The following is a 26,005-nucleotide window of genomic DNA, read 5'->3' on the forward strand; positions in this document are numbered from 1 at the left end:
AGCGATGATAAAATCCTTTTTCTCTTTTATTTACCATTGGGGATAGGTATCAGGCACAATAAAGAATCCCCGAACATTCGAATCGTGATCAATGATGATTATTACAGAGAGCTATAAGTGAGAGATTATCTCAATTTTCTCAGGATTCAATACCCGAGCACAAACCGAATCAGAGGAAAATTCCATAAAAAAAGAGAAAAATCCTCGCATTTCGTAGCATTTTTACTCGAATCACCTGAGAATCCGTGTTGAAAATTTTCTTCAAAAAAGTTCAATTTACGCTTCTCAGAAAAACGTTAAAATCGCCTTATTTTTGAATCGCAGAGGAGTTTCTGTCAAGCCTGAGCAAAACATAGTAGCCAGAAGAGTAGACTCTCGAAAATTAGTGAACGAATCGTGATTCTTCACTAGAAACTAGAAACGAAATTTTTCGAAGGTCAGCTGGGGAAATATATGAATCGATCCAAGTAAATAGAGTAAATAAAGACTGAAACGCGCAAAAATTGGTCCACAAAAAACAGTATCTCTTAGTTCAAATTCATAATACAAAAACCTCCTTTTTTTCTTTTGGTACCTCAATTCGGATTTGGTGCCTCGGGGAAGTGGGCACTTGTCGATCTGGAGCGAACCCTAGCATGTGACCCATCAAAATTCATGAATTTTCAGCGCCCAATGGTGATCATAGTAACTACATTTTTACATACTTGGAATAAGGTTCAATACCGTTCGATAGGGCGTAGTTCTGGGCTGTTCGGAGGGTTGTGGTCTTTGGATACCAAAACCAAGTTGTTCGCATCAATTTTCAATCAAAAATGGTTGAATATTACATGATCGTGTAAATTTAAAGTGAATTCAATTGAAAAATAATGGTGTGGTCGTTGAAATTTAGGTTTATTTTGATGCTCCAAATATGTGCATGAAAATGAACTTAAATTTACAACATATTTTTAGCTGTGTAAAGCAGCCGCTTTTCGAAGCACTCCTAGACGTTGATCTCTTGATTGATGGTTCCCGTAGTGATGAAAATGTCATTATTTAGACTACAAGTACATATGGCTTGCAGAACGAGGTATGTTTCGGGAATATCGATAGATCATTTAGAAAATTTCAGCCACCTTCCATTTTTCTAATTCGGTATAAAACTTATGTCCAAGAAGCTGCTTAAAATCCACCTTCACATAAGTTTCGTGCGAGAACTTCTTAAAAATACAAAACACGGACACCGTTTTTAGTCATTTAGCTGAACAGACTGTAATTTAACACCAGACAACGGAACAAGCATGCTACAGTGGCACAGCCGAGAAACAAGCTGCTCCTCTTACTAGGACGTCAGTTTGAAAACTGAATTGCTCTTCAGTTTGGTGAAAAATTATTATTATTATTATTATCTTTATTAGGGAGATTTTCAGCCCAGGGCTGGTTCATCTTCTTCTTTGTGGCGTTACGTCTCAACTGGGTCAAAGCCTGCTGCTCAAATTAGTGTTCTTATGAGCACTTCCACAGTTATTAACTGAGAGCTTTCTTTGCCGATTGACCATTTTTGCATGTGTATATCGTGTGGCAGGTACGAAGATACTCTATGCCCTGGGAATCGAGAAAATTTCCTTTACGAAAAGATCCTCGACCAGCGGGATTCGAACCCACGACCCTCAGCATGGTCATGCTGGATAGCTGCGCGTTTACCTCTACGGCTATCTGGGCCCCATCTCCAAGGTGAAAAATCATCATAGCAACCATTGTATACACACTCAACTTTCAAATGCAGCATTTCAGGTTGTTTTTTTAATACATTTCCAATTAAAATACATCAATTGGAAGTTGACCAAAAGCCTATGAACTCAATGCCTACATGATAAATTTTGAAGATATGCTTTCAAATTATCTCTCGTAAGGGGAAATGGACGTATAAAAATTTAGAATAATGCATGAAATTTATATCAAACTAATGTCAGAAGTTAAGGCAACAGTAAATTGCAAAATTGAAGTTTCACCAGCTAAATTTACCCTTATATTAATACACATCCACACGTGAAGAACTGATTTTGCTATTATTTTTGTTATTTCCTAATGTTTATATTCGTTTTCATTATTTTATTCTTAGTTTGTCATTCACCTCTACCCGGGAGAGAGTTTAAACCAAAACAGGATCATATTCCGTTTTGGTTTAAAGATTAAAGAAGAAAACGATAAATTAGTTCTGCATATTGTACTCACAATTGAAATAAACAATTTTCGTTGTCGCCAATTAATTGAAAAAAAAAGCTATGTGCCCAAAGAAAATTCCATTATGAATATATCATGGACCTTTCGGGAATCAAACTCTGACACCTTCAGCGTGGCATTGCTTTGTAGCCGCGGACGTTATAAAACACATAGTATAATATAATTTAATATAATATAATAATATAATAATATAATATAATATAATATAATATAATATAATATAATATAATATAATATAATATAATATAATATAATATAATATAATATAATATAATATAATATAATATAATATAATATAATATAATATAATATAATATAATATAATATAATATAATATAATATGTGAATGTGCCATCCTACCATCAGGTTAATGTTTTGCTACAGACATGCTGATCAAAAGTGTTAGCAAGGAAACCGTGCTGGGAAAAACCAGTCGTTTTGTTGTTGGCGGTGTTACCGGCGCGATGACGGCATTAAATTCTGTGATCGCATCTATAGTACTCAGTATGTGATGCTCAAATGTGCTGTGTTTGTGATTAACAAATTAGTGTTTGTGAATGTATCAATCATGCAATAGTAATACTAGCATATGCTTTCAAGTGATCGTACGTTCAATAGAGTATCATGTATTGATTTCGTATGTATGTCGTTTCACATTAGTGCTACGTGATCATAATGTAGCAATCAATGAATTGGAAATTTGTTTCAAATTTTTTAACCCGGTTCGGTTGAAACTGTAAAAGACAAGTAGACAGTAGAAACCCAATTCGGTATAATTTTCTTGCATTATTAGAAATGTCTGACAATGATTTACATTTTCATCAGTGACTCAGTTTCAATCCAGAATAAAACACTATTAGTTGGAAGGATAGTCAGATTTCTTCATTTTTTCTTACGTTACGTCCCAACTGACACAAAATTTGCTTCTAAACTTAGTGTTCTACTATCATTAACTGTGAGTGTTCTTTGTCATTTGACCATTTCGGCATTCGTATATCGTGTGTCAAGCACTAAGAAACTATTCACACTTTGCTAATCTTTCGGATTCCGATAAATTTCTCAACAGTTGAACAGTTCGGTTATCTAAATTAAAAAGACACTGCACGTTAATGCTTCCAGTGGGCTATTTGACCTTTAAAGGAAGCACCACACTAGACAACGGACTAGCATGCAACGCCCAGTGGCACAGTCGGAAAACATTCCTGTCGAAAAGTTTTTCGGCCTGAGGCGGGAATCGAACCTACACTCCTTAGCACGATGCGGCTAAATGCCTTGGTGACACTAACCGCACGGCTACGAAGCTCACATTAAATTACGGATTAGGTACATACAATACATCATTACGGATTTTGGTAAAAAAATAACTCAAATATGTAAAATCTTAAGGTCGTTTAGGTTACCAAAATGCTAATTTGTTGAGAAATTCACTCGAGTCCGTAAAATTTCAAACGAAAGCGGAACTCTAATCAGATATTTTCAGATTGTAGTTTGTCTTGATTTCCCAGGGCAAATAGTGTGTTTCCGTTTTTGCCATATGCTATATAAATAAAGGTTGATAAGTGGGCTTTATGATTATACTATGAGAATAATAAGTATATTTTGAGAACCATGAAATTTTACGTAATAAAGTTATTTCTAAAATGCCGTGTCACTTAATTCTTTTGCGAATATTAGTCACTCCTTGAACCATATCGTTCTATCCAGCACAGTGCGTTGATTTATAAAGTTATCTTTTATTTAATTAACAGCACTTAATCGTCGGATGGAACAAGTAAAAATCTTAAATTAGCACACTTGCATGTGTTATTTTCAATACTCGGCTCAAACATTCGCTACTTCCAGTACATGGTGGTAGTGATCAAGGCACCGGGAACTGATAACGGTGCCCGGCGTGTGTGGTAAAGACAAATATTTGTTCTGCTAGTTTTCATTTGATGCTAGAAAGCTATAAGACTCCCACAAAACCGACGCGAATACATCGCCTATAATGACTACTAATGAAAGTTTCGTCCTGAGGTGTGAAAATTTCAGCAAAGCAGCATGGTTCGGATAGCTGATCAGTTTGTAATGTTTTCATGTAGCGTCATTGAGTCGTTGATTAGGGTGGTTTAATCGTTTTTGCGCTACTCATGATTGATTGTCTCTGATTTCAGCTCATTAGTTGAAAAGCTGAGAGAGTAAAAACCCTCTATAGCTTATATGGGAATCACCATGGAAAATCAAACTTTTTATTCAAATCGCCGTAATTTTATACGTATTTGATACTGTTGCTTCATTAGAGTTTTGGTCCTCTAGATTTGTGCTTTTGATAACGGGGTTGGTGCTGTTGAGACGGGGTTGGTGGTCTAATGGCTACCGCTTCTGCTCCATAAGCAGAAGGGCATGGGTTCAATTCCAGGTCCGTCCCTTTCCTCGTACTTTTGTAGTTGTATATCTCTCACTTCCTTCTATCTTCCATTCTTAATATATCACACTCAAACTATTCGTTCATAGCAAACGCTAGAACCAAAGACGGACGAGAAACCGTTTCCCTAACGTTTCCATTCTTCCACGCGCCTCATGCCTTTCCTTACGCCTGATACATAGGCAGTCTGCTAACCACAACAGCAAACCTCTCTGCCATGCTTTTCCCCCAATCCATACACTCCCGCATGAACTGACGTAGATGCAGTCGGACTCCACGGTCTACAGTGGGCCAGTATAAGTGCAACATAATGTACTCCCCCTTCCCCACATTGGTCTGCATTCTGACGTGGCAGGCACCATTGTTGCCTAAAAATAGAAGATCACCAGCACTTATACACTGAGGATACCTGTTAGTCCCAAGCAGTCATTTGGTTGGTTTCTTGTGTAAGTGCAGCTGATCTGGCGATACTTGAGTAGCATCCACGGGCGGCCAATCAAGCTCAAGCTCAAGCTCTAGATTTGTGCTTTTGATAATATGAGTTCATGAGATTCATGTTCACCTGAATGTTATCCTCCATGTTTCTTACTTCAGATGAACTGATCCTTTCACGCAGTGACTGGACTATTGAAATTCATAATGAGAAATGGAACGATTTTTTTGCGATACTAACGCTTCAAGTTTCACGACGCATAGAGATGCTTAGTATTGTGAAGCTTATGTCATATATTTGCAAAAAAAAAGATAAATTATCCCAGGAGCAGGTTTTCAGCATGTATTAAAATTGTGTTTTTAGCATGTGTTAGATGTGTTGGCCCACTAGAGCTCGATTTTGAGCGAATCGTACTCAATTTTGTGTAACTTGTTTTTTTTTTGTAAAGAGGACATTGTGAGTAACTGGATTTAAAAAAGAGAACATTTAAGTTTTTTTACGAAATCATGAGAGAATTGGCCATGTCTTAATCCAGTGGTTCTCAACCTTTTTAGAAATGCGGAAACCTTTGAGCTCTTACAAACATTCCATGGACCCTAAAATTTTACTCTAGAAGAGAGTTAAAATTTAAATTGTAATTTTATCAAAATAAAGAATCTGTCTGAATTAGTAGGTCATTACGGCAAACATAATGTTTCAACATTGATTTCCAGCTATTTTTCATTGAATGTCCAATAAGTTGTTATCAGAATATTGTAAAATATGTTAACACTTCAGTCGTCGCGCTGTTGTATTTTGTACAACAGTGGTGGAAAAACCTCGCTTAGCTTCAGCGGTTCTAACGCTGGCGAACCGCGCAACGACTGAAGGGTTAATGCTGACTATCCTTTGCAATAGAATTTTATATGTTCCTTCAGAAATCCATATAATTTTTTTTTTCAAAATCAAAAATATGGTTGTCCACAAAAAAAAAAAATGACGAAAAATCTCAAGAAAAATCCAAGTCCTTACCAAGAAGTGTTCAAAATCTTGTACTGCATTATATTTAGGATTACATCTAAAACTCTCCAAGGATCTTAAAAGAATGTGTGAAAACAACCATTGCAAAATCTTCTAAGTACGTCATCAAGAATCAATAAGAGTTGACAAAAAAAGGGATCTGCAATAAAACATTAGAAAAAAATCGAGAGTCCATAACAAAATTGAATTCTTTTAGTATTTTATATTGTCTTTTGCAAAAGTTCCAATATAAATTCGTCAAAGCATTACTCGTGCAAGGATTCGAGTGGATAATGTAAAAACCACAAAAGGAAAATGCAAATAATTTTATAATGAGTTGGCTAATGAAATCTCTAAAAGTTTTGAAGAAAATCAAAGAGAACAGTGCTGCTCCGAAGAAAAGCAAAATGCAATGAGCATTTCTTATCTCATCGTTAATTGCTTTGAAGGCATTCACAGCAAAGTTGACATTAATTTCAATTAGTTTAAATATGTACAATAGACTGATGCAAATTTAGAAGTTTTTGCTCCCCTATGCTTAAACAATGTCAATCATGATGAAAATGATCCTCCCAAAATTTGAAGTGATTCGGAAGAAATTTGGGTGTGCACACGCTATTTGAAGTTTATATGGAAATTACTATGGAACAGGCAAACTTTTTGTGTTCAGTCCTCTAACTGCTCGTCATAATAATCTATGGAAAAGTGAACACGCTCATCTCATGTGAAAACTTCCCAGCTACAACTTTGCCGAACACCGCATTTCGATGAGACGTAAGGATAATTTGGTATTATTGATAACAAAGTCTACATCATGCTGAGATGATCATTCAATTACTTTCAGAGCAACACTGCTTTATTGCTGAGGGATTCCACGGAGGCATGCAAGTCGATTCTGATCGACCATTTCAAAAATATCTGAAACTTTGCACAGTTTTTCAGTTCCATCTAAATCGTCATTTCCGATATCAAATCTTCAAGTTGAGTCACAACTAACTTTTCAAAATGGTGTATGTGAAAATGGTTCAAAAATATTCAAAAAGCTGCACAGCAAAAACGGTTCGTTCGATTGTTAGACAACTAAAGAAACAAAGTTAGACAACTAAATATAAATTCAAAAAAAAAAACCCACAGTAAAAAAAATTTTTTTTGCATTAAAAAACATCATTTTTGTCACAAAAACTCAAATATCTCAAAACCCTATCGGAATACCAACGTAATTTTTTGAGGAATTTTTTTGTCCATTATATTAGCTATCTACCATAAAAATTTGGTGATGGTAAGCCAATAAACAAAAAAGTTATGACATTTCAAATATTTCACAAATTTGACACTTAGTGAAATTTTTTTTTTTTTCATTGTTAATTTTTTTTAGGACCGCAGTTTGTTGCTGAATTTTTTGTTAAGGGTACCACATGAGGTTAACAAGTTGTTTTCATGATATTTTATTTAATTATTCATAACTATTATAGCATCTATTAGAAAGTTAGACGCGATCCAGTGTTGTGATCTAAAGTCTTGATAGTGTCATATTTTTTATTGTACGTAACTGAAGAAAAATTCTCTCAATAGTGTTGAAACCTTTTGATAAAAGAAACCTATAAGAAATCTAATATTGAAGACAAAAGCTACACAAAAAGTTTTCTATACAGGTATACGACTAGTTTACCTGCAAAAAGTTTACCTCGTAGAGAACAAGGCGGGTCTATACCCAGGTGATCTAGTATACGTAAAGCAGGTCGGTTTTCTCGGCGCTGGTTTTCTCCACAAAGTTAAAATCTGATTACACCTGGGTATAGACCCGCCTTGGTAGAGAATAGACTTTGTTAATCATATTTGGGAGAAAGCGAGTAACTTCAACAACATCAAAAACATGATAGGTACATACCATGAACATACTCACGAAAAAGCTAAAAATATACTACCACTATGGTTATAAAAGTTTTAATTGTAAAATTTTTCTTCAGTCAAGCAAACGACACCAAACTAGTCAGTAAAAACTTAAAAGTGATTTTGTTTATTAAAATCTAACGAGCAACATGAGTAGTCGCTTTCTCAACTGTTGCAGGCCGTTTGCAGAAAAAAAGTGTTCGAAAGAGCTACGAAATCTCACCGAAAGCACCATAGATAAACTGAAAGCGGCTGGTTATGCTCCAATGTCTACATTGAATACAAATTTACGCATTTGTACGTCCTGCCGTTTAAACGTTGACAAACGGGCAATCTGTACATCATCGGTGGATCAGGTTGCAGGAAGTTCGAAAACAACAACAACTGAGAAATTACTAGATGCACCGACAACAACTGAGGAGTTACCAGAAGTACCAAGTGCAGATAGTCTTGCCACGGTACCATCAGCGACATCTGTTTCAACAAATCAATCAGAAGATGAGTGCATCCAGAAGGTCAACATCGAACGCTTCAACGAAGGGATAGCTGGAATAAAAGTGACTCCGATTAAATGGACGAAGATGGGTTACGTCAATTATCCCGAGAAAAAATACCGTGAAATCAACGAAGCTGTACGAAGAAACCTCTTCAAATTAGGACCTGAGGATGTGGAAAATACAGACTACGATGAGGTAATTATGAATATGAAGGAAAGGTTCTCGAATCTAGCCACGACAAGGAAAGAAAAATTATTGATTTTGTCGATGCTGCCAAGCTCGTGGTCTATTCAAGACGCCATTGATGAGTTCAAAACCAATAGAAATACAGCAAAAGAGGCAAAACAATTCAAAAATAACTGTCTTGCAACCAAAAATGCTAGGTCGAGTACTTAATTAACAGATGAGACAAAAGAAAAAATAATTCAATATTTTGAAGACGATGAAGTAAGTAGAGCTATGCCTGGCCAAAAAGATTATGTATCTGTAAAAAAAGATGGAAAGCGTCAAGCAATCCAAAAACGATTAATGATGACTACTTTGAAAGAAGCGTATACACGCTTCAAGGAAATTAACGAAAATATTAAGGTAGGTTTTTCCTCATTTGCAAGCTTCTATCCAATTCAGGAACACATAATGTTTGTGTGTGCACAACACACGAAAATATTAACCTAATCTTACATAGTTTGAAAAGAATCAATTTATCAAAGGATATTAAAATGTTAACTGGTAGTCTTTTGTGTGAAAATACAACATCAAATTGCTATCTACGATCTTGTTCGGATTGTCCAGATTCTTCATCATTGGAAAATACTTTATTCGCTGAGTTTGAAGAAAATTATATTGATCAGTTATCATTTGAGCAATGAGTGACCACGGATAGGTGTGACCTAGAAACTATTGTAAAACCTGTAGATGAGTTTGTGTCATTTTTTTTGCTTGAAATTAGAAAGTTTAATTCCTCACGACTTTATTAAAACAGAGCAATACATAAAAATACATTACAAGATGGTGAATTTTTAGTCATTTGTGATTTTTCTGAAAACTATAGCTTTGTATTGCAAGATGAAGTGCAGTCCCATCACTGGAACGTACAACAAGCTACAATTCATCCATTCGTTATTTATTTCAATGGAAGTACGCAAATTGAACATTTTAGTTTTATTGTAATTTCCGAAGATTTAAGGCGCGACTCAGTATCTGTAAATTTGTTCATTGCCAAAATGATTAACTTTTTACGCGTTGATAAGGATAAAGAAATCAGAAAGATATATTTCATGTCTGATGGAGCAGCATCGCAGTACAAACACCGTAAGAATTTTTCGAGCCTATGTCAATTTAAATCAAAGTACGGAATTGATGCAGAATGGCATTTCTTTGCTACGTCACATGGCAAAGGTCCTTGTGATGCTATTGGAGAAACCATAAAGCGCATGGCCACAAGAGCAAGTTTAGCCAAAGAACGTGAGCATCCAATTAAAACTGCAAAAGAACTATTTGATTGGGCGAATCGCAGAAAAGAAGAAGATTTAACAAAATTATCATTTTGTTTTACTACTACTGAAGAGTACGAATTAACGGCATCAGAGCTCAGCGAGCAATATAATAACGCGAAAACGATCCAAGGAACCCAAAAATTTCACTGTTTCATTCCATTGTCAGAAAATAAAATTAAAGCAAAACTATACTCGAACTGTACTGATAATGATGCAAAAGTGTTCGATATTGTAAAAAAATTGAATAACAATAAATAAGTAAATAAGTATTAATAAAATGTTTTCATGATCTCATAACGCATACCCAAATCCAAAACTTTTAAGGTTTATATATAACATTTAGAAACTCATCGATCATACTCTAAAAAAAATATCCTGGTAATTTTTTTTTATTTTCGTGTAATCTGTTAATTCATTTTAATTTATACATATATACATATACATATAATATTTATACATATACATAATATTTATACATATAATATACATAATACTAATGAATACATGAAAACGACTTGTTTAATTCACGCAAAGCCCTTAACAATAAAATCAGCAACAAACTGCGGTTTAATTTACACCGAAAAAAAAATTTTTTTTCTACTAAATGTGAAAATTGTGACATGTTTGAAATGTCATAACTTTTTTGTTTATTGGTTTACCATCACCAAATTTTTATGGTAGATAGCTAATATAATGGACCGTTTTCCCTCAAAAAATTACGTTGGTATTCCGATAGGGTTTTGAGATATTTGAGTTTTTGTGTCAAAAATTATGTTTTTTAATGCAAAAATAAATGTTTTTTACTGTGTGTATTTTTTTTTGAATCTTTATTTAGTTGTCTAACTTTGTTTCTTTAGTTGTCTAACAATCGAACGAACCGTTTTTGCTGTGCAGCTTTTTGAATATTTTTGAACCATTTTCACATACACCCTTTTGAAAAGTTAGTCGTGACTCAACTTGAAGATTTGATATCGGAAAATGACGATTTAGATGGAACTGGAAAACTGTGCAAAGTTTCAGCTCAATAGAAAAAAATGAATTAAAAAATTTACCAAATTTTGGTGCTGTTGCTTGGAATCACTCTGCTGTAGAACATAGTAGCCTGGATTACTTTGATCTATTCTTCCCGCCAGGAGCTGGTGAAGCATGCTACGTGCAAACCAACTTTATGATGATGAATAACAATGTATCCTGAGGTCCAATCAAAAAGTGGTCTTCGGCAAAGTTGTAGCTGGGAGGATTTCACATTAGATGAATTTATTCACTTTTCCAGAAAATATTATGATGAAGAGATAGAGGGCTGAAAACAAAAGATGTGCGTTTTCCATAGTAATCTCCATATAAACTTCAAATGGCGTGTGCACAGTCAAATATCTTCCGAATCACTTCAAACTTTGGGAGGATGCTGTTCATCATAATTAAAATCGTTTAAGCATAGGGGAGCAAACATTTCAAAGTTTGCATCACTCTAATGTACAATGTACATACCGTAATCCGGGGAAACATTGATCAGCGGGGCAAGAATGACCCTTCTCGTAAAGAGCTCAAATCAACATTTATTGATGAAATATTTTCAATGCATTAATGGTGATTCCCTTCCTTCTATTCATAAGCTAATAAAAAATAAGGTTTTTGCAAAAAATGAGTTGTGTTGTGTACTTAAATTTTGAAATAACTCAAAAAATAAATGACTTATAAGAGTTTGGCCTTCATGTTCGGCTTCAGGGATCATGATTTTAGTAAGCAATGATATTTTCAATATTAACGTACGTTGGGGGGGGGGGGGGGGGGGGGCAACGTGGCGTAGTTGGCTACACGTTCGCTTCATAAGCGGATCGTCATGGGTTTGATTCCCAGCCCCCCAACAAAAAACTCTTCGTCAGTCCGCTTGAAAAACTACACGAGCTCCACCCGTCCAACATTATGGCCGTCTGAAAGCGGACTGACAACTGACAACGGCAAGGAATAATGAACTTCTCTCTGGAAAACCCACAAATAGATTTAATCGATAAAGCAGACAAAAAAGAACCACTGTCTAATTGGAATTCGCTCTGGTGATGCCCAAGCTGGCGAATAAGAGTTCAATAAGTTAAGTAAATGGAGAATAAAAAAAAAAGTACGTTGCTTTCATGGGTGATCAATGTTAACCCATATCAGCTAAATAAAAAGAAAAAAACACTTAAAACATTTTTTTAAACATGCTTTGAACTTTTAGAAAACAAAAAACAGTATATAGACACAAGCATTGGGTGTCAGGACATATGCATTTTCAAATTAAATTCATAAGAAATTTCTAAAATAATGATCATTGTTACCCCGGACTGCGGTAGTCAAAATTCGATTGTTTTGGAATGTTTATAGCTATTACATTAATATTAATTCTTCTTGGTTTCGCGGGCTCTTTGAGAGATTATCATGTTCCCCTAGGGGTCCGCGGACCATTGGTTGGGAAACGCTGTCCTAATGGTTTGATCAAAGTTTTCCTTTTTTCTAAAGAAACAGTGCTGCGTTTAAACCCTTGGCCTTGTGCAAGCTGACGCGGTAGTCATTCATTTTTCACGAGCGACTCGTAATACAGAAAGCAGAATGGCATCACCTTGAATTCTAGCTTCTTGAGTTGACAATCGTGATTAATCCGTAACTCGAATTTCATTACTTATGTCATTATGGTTGTAAAGTGCGAAGTAGAAACTTCAGTCCCTAAAAATCTAAAAGCATCGTAAAAAAATTGTTTCAAAAATGATTAATAGCAATTTGATTTTTACATGAGCGAAAATTATTTATTGCAGATTTATAAGACATTTTAGCGATAATGTTAAGAGAGAGAAGTAAATACTAATTATAATATATGCCCATTTTGATACTCACTAAGGATGCCGTTCGTTAAGCCTAAAGCACGGCGAGGAAGATAATAGCTCCTAGCTGAAGTCGTTGATCGTAGCTTTTAATATTAACGTCTTGTTTATTACGTGTCTCGATTAATAATGTCCGATTAATTGGTCCGTTGCGGTGCCGAATTCACTCATTGCCATGGTCACGTGAATAAAACGGCACCGCTATAACGCCAACGAGTGAACTCGTGCATCGGTCCATATTATCACTATTATCACTAGTTTCGAGCAATCATCAAGAAACAAGTTAAGCTCAGCTCTTATAATAGCAGACTTGCTCAACCTTTTTGAATTGCGGACCAAATCCCAGAAGCAATATTGTTTGGCGGGCCAATTTTTTTTGTGAGATCGTACAAAAGGCCCTCAGTGAAGATTTCTTTTAGGGTTCTGTCTAGAATCATGTATTTGCAAAAACGGAAAAGCAGTTTTCATCCAAATGGACAACAAATCTAGAAAAACTAAAACATCCGCTTCTTCATTTTGTCAATTACGATAAACGTAGTTCTTCACGAAATTTGTTGACCTATCCGAAGAAAACTGTTTTGAAAATTTTGACTAATGACAACTAACAACAGTTGATTTCTGTTGAGAATTCAGCACAGGATTTCATGAAATACCGTACAGGATTCTGTTATGACTTCTCCTAGGATTCTGTCAGAGTTGTGCTCACTATTACGATAGAATCCAGCTCAGGATTGGTTTTAAAATCCTTTCTTGAATTTAGTGAGAATAATACTCGGGTTCTTATAAAAATTTTTTAAATTTTTTATAAAAATCCACATTTCTATGATTTAAAAACTTTCCCAGGGTTTATCGTATTCCATACTTTGTGAGAATATTGCGTAGGATTTTCGAGAGTTGAAGTTGTCTGTAGGTTTACTTCAGAATCTCGTCCAAGATTTATTTTAAAATTATGTTTCAAAATGCAAAATGCAATACTTTATCAGAAATTTAGCTGAGATTATAAAAAAAAACTCACTGAGTTTATATGAGATTTATGTCTCTTACTCGATAGTATTCTTAGTTTGAATTCAAGGCTTATCATTTTGTAAGAATCTTTCGCAAGTTTTTCGTGAAAATCATGACTGAATTATAGACTGCAATCCTGGATGTACATTTTGAACATTTCTGGGAGGGATTTTTCCTGCAAAGGAATCGGAAAAACATTATAATAGAAAAAAAACTGAAGGTCGTAGACACAAAAGTCAATTTGGACAAATTGAGATGTAAAAATGTGAAAAATAATAGAATCGTTCTGGTGGGCTTCGATCTCACGACTCTCAATACGCTAGACTGGGCGCGTTAACCAACTACGCCACAGAACGGGTAACGATTCTGCAGCGCAATCGGCCAACCTGAAACCAAAGTCCGTCACGACCCCATATTCTCCTTCACAAACCTACACCTCCATGCCCAACTCGACTCTCTTAAGCGTGCCTACGAACAAAAGTGAGAGATTTATCTCAGAGGCTCGTGCGGTGGTGACGGACTTTGGTTTCAGGTTGGCCGATTGCGCTTCAATCAGGGGCCTTCCTTACTTGTAATGTCCGCGGCTACAAAGCAAAGCATGCTGTGTCTGGGTTCGATTCCTGGAGCGATCGTAATGGAAATTTCCTAGACTTTCCTGAGCATATAGTATCATCCTGGGAGGGAGAATCCGATACGAAATTTATATGCGTCAAAGTGAGCCGAGATTCTGCTGTCACGAACTGTCATTGTGAGCCCAGATCTCAAACAATGGACAAACATGATAAAAGCGCGTAATTGATCAAAATATTTTTTTGCATTTTATCAAATGTGACAAAAAATCGATTGAAAAGCTATTCATGCTTATTCAAAAGTAATGTCACGATAGTACCTTTTATTCTGATTGAATATAGAGTATTCAAATACACATCATTTTACTTTTTCTGACAAAAACAAAAATGAAATGCTTAGAAAACTTTGGCCCATTTTCCATGTTTTTCCAGAACGATCGAAGGTACACAACAAAAGAAAACTAGCGATTTTCATCAAGTCTGCCTTGATTGTCGTTGGCAAGCTGGAGTTTTCTTGCAGTTTGAAATAACTGTGTGTCATATTTCGTGTGTAGTACCGTTTTGTCTCAAATTCCGAACAGACTCATATTCCGAACACTTGGTTTTGTATGGCGATTTGGTTGAAATGTTTCGCTGAAATATGTCACCAAATAACAAGGAAATGGCAGTCAATTGCAATTCAATTTCAACGTCTCCAATATAATTTATACCGTGGGAGTAGTGATGATTCTCTAGTTTGTGACCAGTATAACAAGCTCACATTTATTTATTTGCCAAATTATTCATTTGAATACGATTTATTCGTGCTGTTCGGAATTTGAATCAAGGTGTTCGGAATATGAGACAGAATGAACACAGTGTTCGGCATTTGAATCAGAATGTCATTCCATACTTTAACGTAAAAACAATACTAAAACTAATAAAATCATCATTATTATTGGTACACCCAACAGCTAATCGTTAGAATTTGCGAATAAATAAAAATTTACACAAATATCAGCCAATTTTTAACAATCAGATGCATTTGAAGTCACTGTTGGCCTTAAGTGTTCGGAATATGAGACAAAACGGTATCTGTGCCTCCCTCCCAGTTATCATCATATCCGCAACACGATATACGAAGATCGAGTAGAGCGGGCGTAGCATAATATCGGTAACAAGTCGTCGGGTGCCTGCAAACCGGAAGTCATCTTCCAAATGAAATTGCGGAAAACCCTGACACCTGCCCGACCAACGTCGAGTCGGAGACCGAGTATACTCCTGCATCTTCATGATTGTCACGGGAAGGAGATGTTCGTGGGAAGAATTTAGAAGATACACAATCTGGATTGGTAAGTGATGCGATTCACCCATGATGACGAACCATTCAAAGAATGTAAATTCAAAAACAGACATGTGTGTTGTGTTTTCATGTTATGGTCGTTAGGCAAAGAAAGGAATGTTTGTGGTATTCACTATAATAAGAGACCGAGTATACCTCTACATCTCTATGATTAGGGGTCATACACAAATTACGTCACGCTCCAAGGGGGGGGGAGAGGGTCCAGCCAAGCGTGACAAGCCTTACAAAATTTTCGAAGGACTCATACAAAAAACGTGACAAAGGGGGGGGGGGGGGTCGAAAAAGTCGAAATTTAGCGTGACATAATTTGTGTACCATCCCTATAAACAGGAAGAGGCTTTTTATTAGTAAGGAGGATTCACAAGTTACATCATATAGCTTGAAAAGATGGTCATTTACTAGTAATCAATGAAAACATCGACACTCTTAATATCAATCAAACCTTTCAAAGTTTTTTTTTTAAATTAAAAGAACAAAAGTATAGGTATGTTTATTTTCATTCGTTATGTAAAACATGAATAGCAAAATATCGACACTTGTAGTGACGAGCTAATCTTTTTTTTTATTAAATGCATACCGTAACATTAGAACAAAACTGAAAGATCTGAGTGTACATAATATAACTTATTTGAAAAGAAGCATGGAACGAGCATGATAGAGCGATTGCCAATCACTTTTAATTTTGTCACCAGCACTCTCTAATAAAACGAGAAAAACGAAAAAAAAATCACTCCAGCGGTGAAAACTAACGAACCGCTGCCTTGGGCTTCTGAAGCGCACTGCCAATGATTTTACAGGGAATTGTTTTTGAATAAAAAGAAAACCTTGGAGGCTTGGTTGGTCTAGTTGATTGAACGATTTGAACTCCAACACAATTTTGGGAACATACAATGTATTGATAACTTTTAATGCTTTTGAATTAAAAAAAAAAATGAAATTGTTCAGTCAGAATGAACCTTTAGTTCAGTCAGAGTGGACCAAGTGCACTTAGTCCATAAAAAAAACTGTTCTATTAGTGGTTTGGATTATGTTTTCCCAGGATTATCACTTCGCATTATATTGTTTGGAAATGTCACAAAGATGTGTGGGAATATTGAACCAAATTTATAACGAGTTAAAACATGTCAAAGTGTTAGACTTTAAGCTCATTTTCCTCAAAACATGACAACTCTGACTTAACGCAGACCAACTGCGCTCACCCTTGTATGCAATTATAAACTTACAGGGCTGTTACAACAGGCGCGAAATTCGCGATTCTCGCGGATTTGTAACGGATTTGGCCAGCCAAGCGCGAAAATCGCGGGTGGATAAAATTCTGTCGCGAAAATCGCGGATTACCCAAATTATGCGGCAAAAATTGTAGTTATATACCTCCAGTCGTGATTTCATAATTAGAAAATTTCTATTTAAAACGGAAAATTCAAGTCTTTTCTAAAATTCTATTCTATTGACGGCGATCTATAGATTCTTGACTTTAAGATAAACTTGAAATAGAAAATTATACCGTTGAAATCCTGTGAGTTTGAAGGACATTTATCTTCCGTTAAACTTCATAGAAAATGGCGCTCATTAAGACCACTCAGCACATTTGACTTTAAAATATTTGAAATCAGAACTGATCATGGATATAATATGTCAAAATATTCAACCGTGTAGGAATACTAAATTTGTTCAGCTTGATTACATAAATGCGTGCATTCAAAGTTTGTACGGATAATATGCGGACACTCTGGCTGAGTGTTGGTGCTGCAGTCATAGTTGGTTATCCTATAAAATCTTAGGATCGATAAAAAAGCTTAAAACAATAGATAGCTCCGTAGTCAAATTAGCAGTTTTGTCAGTGAAGAATAAGTATTGTAAATCGAAGATACAAATTACTTGAAGTTAATGGAAAGCAGCACTAAAAATTGTATGTATAATTAATGTAATATTTGATGTAAATATAACTAAATAAAACCTTAAAATTACTATTATTTTGAGCGATTTCACCTGGTGCTTAACTTTTCAACCAGACACTTAGAAAAAATCTTTGAAATTTACATCATATGTTCCCGACATATCGAAGCAAGTAAAATGACGTGAATCTAAGTCACAAATGACGTAATTTTCCGTCACAATGGACAGAATATTATTTGAATCCCAAAAATTTTCAGTCACATTGGACGTAATTTTACTAGAATGGCGAATTTTTAAGTTTTAATACCATAAAATTTACGTTACGTACGTAATATTAGGGTTTTCTAAGTGTGCAGTACTATGACGAATATTGGGATAATGAAATTGAATAGACATTAAGAGTTCTCTGTCAAAATTTCATGCGTTTTGCTCATAGGAAAACAAAGTTACAGCATGCCAAAGTTGAGAATTTTGTATGAAAATCGGCTTTCGCTACTATTATTCTGAACACAACTGTATGTACAATACATTTTCAATACTTTTGTGTAAAATAATAAGCTCCGCATAATTAAACGGAGTAGTTTACAAACAAATTTTTATTAAAAAAAATATTTTGAAAATTGATTTATATGTGGCTCAGATCTGCCCTGTAGAGTTGGACATTTTGTCTCAAACGTCGAGAGAGTTTTAAATGTATAGGCTGTACTGCTGACTAATGAATATTACTGGTAAAAAATGTAACAATTTTCATAAAAACAAAAATTTGTTAAAAATATTAAATTATCACAACAATCTTGTATTTTTACCTCAAATTGATTGAATACTAAGACTTGAAATTTTATAAAAATAAACAGTTTTCAAACAATAAATGGCATGTTTTTTTTATTTAAAACTTATTGTTTAACTGAACTCATCTCATACAATTTTTTTTGTGACATGATATTTTTTTAATAGTATGTTCATGTATTTCATGAAAAATGAAAAAATACGGTATTGGCGATCTAATCTTTATAATGGCAATCTTTTCGCTCTAGGTAACATCACAACTTACAATATAGTGTAAAGTTAGATGAGACAAAAAATCGAAATTTAAGGTTTTGTATGCATCTAATTGACAATGTAAAATTACTGTGTGTGTTTTTCTTTTTATGTTATCATTAATAACTACATTTCACATCTCCTATTGTACGCAACGATCCCATCGAATTGTGATAAGTATAGTTGCAAACTAGGCCTCCTCTCTGCTTGTAGTAACACTACCATTTATTAAATTGCACGATTTTTTATAAAAATATATTGAAATGTTGATGACAAATACATTTCGAGTGATATTGTTGAATACGATTTTCTCCATGAAAAACTCGAATTATTGGATTTTTTCGCTATTTACATTTTTCCTGCTTAGTGGCGCAACTTCAGTAAATTAAATATATTTCATAATTTAACTCTACCCTTAGTGTTGACATAAATCTGTATACCAATTTGTCTTGCTCAATTGCAGATATATTAAGGCGAAAATAATCACTTAGTACCATTTAAAACTAGTTTTCGATCAAGCACGTTTACGCATTTTTTTATAATAAGTAGTAAATATGTCAATGAAACAGATTTTTTGAGGCGCGGATTAAGGTTCCTAGGCGCGGATCGAATTTCTTAGGTCGCGATTTTCGCGGATACGATTTTTGTAACAGCCCTGAACTTATAATCGTTTTTAGGAAACTGCTTCAAACTGGTTTGAAGCCTAGAATTTTGAGCAGAATTCACAGAGCACCTACTGGTACCCATGCTATAAGTTTCTTGAAAAAAAAAAAAAAAATATATATATTTATTTTTGTGATAGGCTAGGTTTCAAACTGTTGAAGAGCGTTATATCTTCAACAGTTTGAAACCTAGCCTTATCTTCCTCCTATCACTGTAGAATCCAATGAGTAATCCATGGATGTTCATCTGAACTTATTTTTCTAATCACTTGGTGAATAACCATGCATAATGGTTGACTTACTTCTAAGTCTCAAAGCCCAAGGGAATATTATATTGACTAAAAAAACAAAAATGTTAATCAATAGTTTCTCGGGTTAAATATACATAATGCAAGAAAAGATTAACTGAAGGTGATGATCTTTCCAAAACTCTTATCCTTTATTGAAAAGATTCACAAGAATGGAGTCTGTTCTGAAAATTTCTTTACACGGTTTGTGTGAATTTCATAGCTATGAACTGAATAATTGCAAGTCACTTTGTGAAACACATTAGTTCTTTTAATGTCCATACTAATTTCACACGTCCATAAACATTGTGTCCAACGAATCGTCTCTGTTTACCACAGAAAAAAAAAGTATCCCCTATTTGAACGCTTTTTTGCTTGACCAGTGTCTATCACTCACTACACAGTTGGTTGCCGCGCTGTGTTTGTCCGAAGCTGTTTTGACGATCTTCATCAAATTCCGATGGGCGAATGTTGAATGGTTCGCAACGCAATCATCCAAACCTGTATTCGTGTTCTGCTATTCGTTTGTTTTTGGAGTTTGTTGCAAAACACAAAGCAAACTTCGGGTGACAGCGAAAAACACAGAAAGAGTGGATAGACCCGTTTATATCTCTTCATAGCTTTCCGGTTACAAGCATTTCGCGTGTTGATATGTTTAGATAAAGAACATTTCAATCAAGTTTTCAGACACTGCGGCCACTATCAAACGTCTCTCGAATGGCAAACATGATGCTATCATATGCGCTCACCCTCGTATGCAATTATAAGCTTATAAACACTTTCCGGTAACTGCTTCGAACTGGTTCCTGTGTTGAACAATGACGATCTGCACTAGCTGTCTCTCTTTGTGTCCTATCCGTTCGCGGAATTGTGATAAAGATCCTACCACTACTTGATTGCGCGCACTTGAACGATCCAATCAGTTTCGCGATCCGGGGGCGACTAACACGAACGCTTACGGAGAACGCACTGAGAGGGTGTAGTAGATGCAGGGGACTGACACAGCTGTCATCCTGCATACATTTCGGCTCTTCCTCACATCGTTTTGGTACTTCGCGTTTTGGTACCCACTTTCTGGCCGGTTCGCCCTAAACTTGCTCCTGATTTTCGAGTATACGGCTCAAACGCTGCTAGTGCTAGATTCTGGCAAATAAACAAATCGCATTAAATCGTCGTATTTGATGACGCTTTTCATTAGCTCATCATTTTGTTTAATGTTTTACGCATCAGCGCGGTAGCATTGATGTCTCCTACCCATAAACACATATGTTTTGTCCCTAACTAAATAATCAAAACAAGAACACTGGACGCCATGTTGAATTGATGTTGGGTTGGTAAATATTGGCTCATGCCACCCCCTTGAGTAGATGCGACCTACTAGCACTGACTAGGCTGTAGATTAGGGTGGCCCATAGTGATCAAACTACAACAATCTTAAGTTACACCCCTTTAAATTTGTTCATTAGGATTTCCAGAAGCTACTGTGAAAGTTTCTGTTTAAAAACAACTAAATATATGAGAAAACGATTCCAATTAAATTTTCGACCATAGACGAAGCTGTAGTCGATGAATTTATTTCATGATTAAGTGTAAGATTTTCAATCAATAGAGAAGATACTGCAACAAACAAAAAGTCTGTTCGTTAGGAAACCAAAAAGCTTTACCTAGGGAAATAGAAATTCGGTTTTCGCGCGGAATGGGCGGGAAGTTTCATTGAAGAAGGTTGATTTTCAAAAGTGTTCCGATTTTGTTCAAATTTTGGTAGTTGAATCATTATTCAAAAATTTTAGAACTGTATTTTATATTTTGGCATAAAAGTGTCCTTGTTGCGGGTAGGGTGGTTCAAAAACTGATTTTGAAATGCCCTTTCCACCCCGGGGGAAACCAGTATTACAGTTTAGCTAGGTATACATTTTCACAGTAGTTTCTGGGGGTCCAGATTTTTAAAACTTGTTTTTTTTTGCGTATAGAAATGGGCCACCTAATTGTGTTGTGGACGTTGTGAAAAGTGATAGTAGTACATATCATCAACACGAACACACGCGGCCAAGGGAGGATTCAGAACGCTCATCATGTTCGATCTCTCTGTGCGAGTGTATGATTCCCCCATGCTTTCATTCCGGTTTTGCGCGATATCGAAGGACCGAGCGGCGAATAGATTTGAATGCTGGTTGTTCGCACAGCGTTTGACATCGACTGTGATGTAGTTTTGTACTCGTCGGTGTCGTCGTTTGGAAAGTAAACACTGTGCGGATTTTGAGTTGGTGCAGTTCAAATAAATGGTTTTATTGGGAGTAGGGTGAAGGGCTGGACTTTTCGCCAGGTGACAAATGTACGAATGTACTCCGATTGATTGTGTGGATTTACACTTCTTCATGCGTCATTGATATTAACTGGAATGGTAGACTAAATCAATTCATTGTGGCTTAATTCTTCGTTACATAATAACTAGTTATGATGTTTGCGGAGCTGTTTTTAGATCACGAGCACTTTATGTTGTTTTTTTTTCGCTCAGTGAAAAGTTACGTATTGAAAAAATCCATCAAGAAATAAAATTAATTTTATTTTTGGACCATTTTAGAAATTAATGAGATTTGATAAAAAAATGATTTTTTTCTCACAAATTTCAAACTGATCATATAGATTATTGTACATTATGATGTTTTAGAACGTTTTTTCATCGATAAACATAATTTACAAAATTGTTAAGCATGTTTAACACTTTTCTGCGAAACATGCTATTCACATTTTTTAGTTTTTAACTTAAGGCGAAGTAGGCCGTCATTGAAATTTGTACGCGTCGTTGATGATTGTTGCTTATACATCTCACGATTTGGAATCAAAGAGAATCAGTTGGTTTTGCACTGATACAGCTGAAAAAGTATCAGCATACTTTATGCATGTTAGCACGTATAGTGATACTTCTTCAAGTTAATATAAACTATCAAGACTGAGTATTATCACTTTGAAATACAAGCTGAAAAGTCATCATTGTTGCCAAAACGAATGACGGCATACTTAGCCTTAAAGTTAATTTTCTTTTAAATAGAGCTGTCAGCTATGAATGATTGGCCGTTTAAGAAGATACAAACGAATGATGTAAGTACCAAGTACTGCAATGATTAACTAGTTTTGTCCAAAAAAGATTTGTTATGATTCTGAATGTTATATGATTGATATGCAGAAGGATCTCATATATTCCTGTAATTAAATGTAATTTTTATTTAAAGTGTAATTTTTGAAATTTAAGTATAGTTCTTCGCAAGATTGTAAAACAATTTAATTTTTGCTTGTGCTAGAAACACGTTGGTTCTCAATAGTTTTGAGATGGCAAGTAGTTCATTTGTACCAGATGAATGATGCGATTGCTTTGCACTGCAAATTCGTGTAAAATGTGGCCAAAAAATATTATTCCAAAAGATTTCGTTGTAAGTTTACTGTTTATATGTAAGAAATATATATTTTGTATGGTCATTCACTATTTTGAATCTTTTGTTCATTTTTCTGTATTGTAAAATGTACAAACTAGAACTTTGAAATAAAATAAGAGTCGTAAAATCATGACCTTTGATCAATTATTTTTACAAAACAACAACTTTAAACACAAATTTATCAAAAAATTCTATGAAACATGACTGGTCGATAGTTTTGTGATGCTCCCAACAGCTTTGCACGATATATAATCATTTAAACAATGTTTACATAGCAAATGTTTTATACCTTGCGAATATTTGTTCGGACTTTTTTGATATATTTTCTTGTATATCCTGTTATTGTTGATGTTGCTCCAAAAAATATTCATGCCTGGTTGTAGAGCAAATATTGGTTAATAAAAGTGCTGAAGACACAAAATGGCTCAGATCAATATTTATGCTGCAAATAATTCCAAAAATGTGAGTGTCCAAAGTAGCCCCCGGAATCAAAAGTAGCCCCAGGAATCAAAAGTAGCCCCCGGAATCAAAAGTAGCCCCGTCCGACGGTAAAACAAAATTAAGCTTTACTTAACATTTGGTTTACAACATAATACATTTCATTTGCCGTAGCAGTTCAGAATTTTTACAGATGAGTTGATTTCACCTGCTTATAACAGAGAAAAAAAAGCTTTCAATTGACTTAACCAAGGACTTAACCTAACTTAACCTAAATATATAACGCATTTATCGTGGCAATAGAAGATTGCAACGATTTTTGTCTAAAAGTATTAATTATTTAATTTGACAGTTGTTCCAATGTGTCAACATTGGAAATTTTATGTAGGGGAAGGGGTGGTAAAATGAACACCTTGAGGATATCATTTTGTTTTTGATAGAAAAACGAGGAATATGTATGATTCTATCGCAAAAGATCAAAAATAGGGATGTTTTCTAAAGCAGCAACCCGAATTCAGACTAAAATAGTTAAATTTTCACGTATTTTTATCGCTAGCAAAAAACGATGAAAATGTTCATTTTACCTGCACTATGTGGGTAAAATTAACAGCTGTTGGTGATAAAATGAACATCATGCAAAAAACGTGATCAAAACTAATATTTAAAAAAAAATCATTTCATTCCCGAAAATATATCCATAAATGATTGTAACCCATTCAAAAAGAAATCTAAAAGCTTCAGATTTGACATCATATTACAACGATATTTACAGCACTGAAAAACCTCAAGACCTCCGAGCTAAAAGTTACGTCAGCTCTAATTTTCAAACTAGATTTTCTAATATCTTAGTTCTAATTGATATTTTCACTTCAATTGACCACCGTTTTTGCAAGTATAAAGAAAACATATCCAAACTTTTTTGCAATCGACTACAGATGACACGCAGGCTTCATCCTTTGGCCGTGACGCCTGTGTCATCCGCAAACAAAGATTTTTGAAATCCCTGAGGTAACTCAGGTAAGTCAGATGTGAAATCTATATAAATAAAAATGGAATGGTGTTTGTATGTCACGAAATGGCTTACGAACGGGTCAACGGATTTGAATTATTCCTTTACCGTTTTGTTCGTCAAGGTTTCCGACGTGTTTGTGTGTATAAAAATCCCAGGATATTCACCGGGAAAGTTGGAAAAACGAAAGTGCATGGAACTGTCATTTTGTATGGGACGATTCATAGCGTTGTTCAACAGCCTACTTGATGGCAAGACGAAGTTTGCCGGGACCACTAGTATTGTATAATATTGGTCCAAAAATGTTGCCTTGAGGAACACAAGCTCTTACAGGAAGTCTTTCAGATCTGGAGTTCTGATTATTAACCTGAAGTGTACGATTTGACAGATAACTTCGAATTATTCTAACAATATATGTTGGAAAATTAAAGTTTTTTTTAATTTTACGATCAAACCTTCATTCCAAACATTGTCGAATGCTTTCTATATGTCTAGAAGAGCAAGACCAGTAGAATAGCCTTCAGATTTGTTGGAACGGATCAAAATCATTACATGTATGAGTGGTCGAATGTCCATGGCGGAATCCGAACTGTTAAATGGCAAAAATTGAATTTTCGTTGATGTGGGCCATCATTCTGTTCAAAATAACCTTTTAAAAAAGTTTACTGATGGAGGAAAGCAAACTGATTGGACGATAGCTAGAAGCTTCTGCAGGATTTTTGTCTGGTTTCAAAATTGTAACAACCTTAGCATTTTTCCATTTGTCAGGAAAATATGCTAATTGAAAACATTTGTTAAATATATCAACTAAAAATGATAAGCTACTTTCTGGAAGTTCCTTGATGAGGATGTAGAAAATCCCATCATCGCCAGGAGCTTTCATATTTTTGAATTTTTTAATAAAAGTTCTCACTTCTTCCAAATCAGCCTCCCAGGCATTTTCGAAAACGTTCTCTTGATTAAGAATATTTTCGAAGTCCTGAGTAACTTTATTTTCAATTAGACTAGTAAGTCCTAAATTAAAATTTTGCGCGCTTTCAAACTGCATAGCAAGTTTTTGAGCTTTTTCGCAATTAGGTAGTAATAATTTGTTTTCCTCTTTCAATGCCGGTATTGGCTTCTGAGGTTTTTTCAAAATTTTAGATAATTTCCAAAAGGGCTTAGAGCTAGGGTCCAATTGAGAAATCTTATTTTCAAAATTAATGTTTCTTAATTGTGCAAAACGTTTCTTGATTTCTTTCTGTAAATCCTGCCATATAATTTTCATAGCAGGATCACGAGTGCGTTTAAATGGCCTTCTCCTCACGTTTTTAAGACGGATCAAGAGTTTAAGATCATCGTCTATAATCACGGATTCAAATTTTACTTCACATTTTGGAATTGCAATGCTCCTGGCTGCAACAATGGAATTTGTTAAAGTTTCAAGAGCATTGTCAATATCAAGTTTAGTTTGTAATGAAATGTTAACATCAAGATTAGAGTAAACGTATATTGTTTCATATATATTCCAGTCGGCTCGAAAATAATTGAA

The 26,005-nt window shown here is 35.0% G+C and overlaps 1 protein-coding gene across 5 annotated transcripts in view; it reads right to left on the minus strand.

Moving 5' to 3' along the window:
- LOC5576901 (peptidoglycan-recognition protein LC) overlaps positions 1 to 26,005 on the minus strand; it is an 85,351-nt gene that overhangs the window by 19,350 nt on the left and 39,996 nt on the right. For 2 of the 5 annotated variants that reach the window (XM_021842923.1, XM_021842924.1), the window contains exon 1: positions 20,346 to 20,540. The exons of 1 other annotated variant lie outside the window; for it this stretch is intronic. The gene's annotated coding sequence lies outside the window, so the exon portion shown is untranslated. Of the gene's footprint in view, positions 1 to 20,345; positions 20,552 to 26,005 lie in introns of those variants that run through there. 2 more of the 5 variants (XM_021842920.1, XM_021842922.1) reach the window with 2 other exon arrangements.

This window comes from Aedes aegypti, chromosome 2 (assembly GCF_002204515.2).
Source record: "Aedes aegypti strain LVP_AGWG chromosome 2, AaegL5.0 Primary Assembly, whole genome shotgun sequence".
NCBI lineage: Eukaryota > Metazoa > Arthropoda > Insecta > Diptera > Culicidae > Aedes > Aedes aegypti.